This window comes from Cucurbita moschata, unplaced genomic scaffold, assembly GCF_002738365.1.
Source record: "Cucurbita moschata cultivar Rifu unplaced genomic scaffold, Cmos_1.0 Cmo_Scf00044, whole genome shotgun sequence".
Lineage (NCBI taxonomy): Eukaryota > Viridiplantae > Streptophyta > Magnoliopsida > Cucurbitales > Cucurbitaceae > Cucurbita > Cucurbita moschata.
In genome coordinates, this window is record NW_019268560.1 from 1,695,688 (window position 1) to 1,698,742 (window position 3,055).

Below are 3,055 nucleotides of genomic sequence, written 5' to 3' on the forward strand. Positions count from 1 at the left end.
TTTTTTTTTTTTTTTTTTTTGGTGGAAAAATGGCACAATGAATTGAATGATTACTTATTGTCTTTCTTTTCTCTCTCTAAGACAAATCAGAAATGTGGAAGAAATTTCCAAATTTGACACAATTAAATTATCATTTTCTTTTCATCTCTCTCATAACTTGACTAACCATTCTCAATCAACACTCAACAAATTATTATTTACAGAAAAGAAAGAATTAGCACACATTCAGTCCCCTAATCATTTTTTTTTATCAAATCAAAAGGTCACACATTTTACAAATGGATTTAGAAAATCGAGAACCTTCTCTGCTATTTTCGCACGACATTGACACATTATTTAGTCTAAACTATTTTCATATACTGACACCTAATGTTTTGTTTTCGTTCATATGTTTTCTAGGAAAATTTCTCACAGCAAAACCTCCATGAGATACCCAACTTACTCAAGAGTAGAAAATCTGAATTATGAGATCCCCCATCGATTGGAGAGAGGAACGAGTGTCAGTGACGACATTGGACTATGAAGGTGGGTGGATTGTGAGATCCCATATCGATTGGAGAAGGGAACGAGTGCCAGCGAGGATGTTGAACCCTGAAGTGAAGTGGATTGTGAGATTAATGGAAGAGGGGAACAAAACATTCTTTGTAAGGTGTAAAAATCTATTCCTAGCAGATACATTTTAAAAATTTCGAGGGAAAGTTGGAAAGAGAAAGCCCAAGGAGAACAATATCTACTAACGATAGGCTTGAGCTGTTACACACAGATTGAACAACTCTAGGTATAAACGCTCTAGATAGAAAACAATATTTATTTGTTTATCAATAAATTCATTACAAAAACCAAAGATATAATCTTTTGTATCATAATCACACACCAAATACATGTTCATAGGCAACATTAATGATCTTAAACCACTAAAACCACTCATTCATTCCAAGTTTCAAGTGGGCATTAAAAAAAACAAGATTATTGATTAATAAATTTGGTTTGTTTCAAGAACTTCAATCATTAATTATAACCCATTTTCCCAATGCTTACACGCATTGAAGACCACGTTTGGTTGTTGAACAACGTTAGGATTAAGCAACTTGGGGATTTATTCAAACACTTTTCAAACTCCAATTATAATCCATAGTTTGGATGACAAATTTTAGGCAAACAAATGAGTATTCCAACCAACCAATCCCCATCATAAACAACATCATAAACAATCAAACATTATTCATTTGTTTGATTCAACTAGCTAGTTGAGTCTAGTTTTAGACTTCGACAACGCCTTTTTTAGCTGAAAAGATAAGAATATTATTCAAGTGAAAAGAAACGCTCAGTGTAGTTTTATTTGTCTTGACAATGCTAAAGATTCTATTTCAGTTCATATCTTTTATTTCAAAATAATAACTACAATAATGATGTCGATATAGATATAATTGTTAAATAATATTGTTTGAAAGCTACCAATTCAAATACAAACAAATATATTTAATATCAAAATAAAGTCGTTATTGACGTACTCGTGTGTGTATATATATATATTAAAGAATTTAGAGAGAAATAAAATTTTTAGTTTTTTTCTCTTAAGTTTATCATACCATTTAAAAATTTTAATGTTGGATGTAATAATAATAAAAAAAAAAATCTTTAATATTTATAGGATGACGTGGAAAAAATGAATATTTATTTTCAATACTCTTCAATTTTTTTAAAAAGTTCGAAAAGTATAAAATTGTAAGAGGAACGACCCAATGCACGTTTTAAACGTGGTTCAGTTTTCCAAGCTACTCTATGAGGACGTGCCCAAAGAATAAGATCGATATGTATCACTGATAAAAAAATTTATTTTTACAACTTGACAAAAATTTCTTTTACAAATTTTGAACGTAAATAAACAAATTTTGGTAGCTGGCAGGCACGAGAGTCTCTCCCTCTCATATTAACATGAAATAATGAGACCTACTCACGGAGTTGTCAATTTATCCCTAGTAGAGAAATTAAGTATACTATACAAGCGATAATAAAGAGCAATCCAATTCACCCGAGGATCTTGTATAGAATCTCAGTGGGTAGATGTGCTCCAAGAAGCTAAGTGATAAGATATCACGATCATATCACGATCAGAAAAAGTTTGAAAGGGTAGACGTGTTCCAATGAGTCAAGTGATGAGACATCATTGCACGATGAGGGTCTCGATTGGACTAGAATAAGAGGAAGGACGAGAACTAGGCTTGATGAAATTGTTTTGTAAGTCGATTTTTTTTACTTAGACATTTTATTTCACTTAGGTCTCCAATTAATTTTTTTTTTATCAAGTCTTTTAAGTATTTTGCATCAGTACGTAGCGGTTAGTGACTTAAGTCCTTTAAAAACCGAGTCGTTACATCTTAGAGTACAAAAGCAACTTCAAAACACAAAGACAGGTCGACCCTAACCCTAACCCTAACCCTAACCCTAACCCTAACCCTAACGCTAACGCTAAAAAGTCTTCTCTCTCTCAAATCCTAAGTTTGCTACACTTTTGATCTTCATCTTTGACTTTAGAACCACACCGACGTGTAATATATTTTTGTTTTACAAATCACGTGTTTCTGTTTAACCAAGAAATTCATGTTAGTTCATGTGTAGGCTCGATGCGATTTCTCCCGACCTAAATCATACATCATCAATACCTAACCTAAAGAAATTTTAAGAAAGAACATAGAGCAAATAAATTTTAAGATGGGCATCATTATCATTTTGAAATCATGTTGAGAATTTGGATACTACATTCAGTTCGTAAATTTCTTTAAACTCTTCTTTCCAAATCTTAGGGTACACCTTTCTAGACAGATAGGATGACATCTACTTTTCTTTGGCCTTACCTTTGGATGCCATCAATTGTCTTATTACTTGTTTGGTACATATAGCTTTCAATATAAATCAACTTGAGCTTTGTTTTTAATTTTTAAATACATTTTCATAAACATGATTCTAAATTATGTTTTTTTTTTCCAACATTAGTTAGTGAGACAAAAAAAAAAAAAAAAAAAAAAAAAAAAAAAAAAAAAAAAAAAAAAAAAAA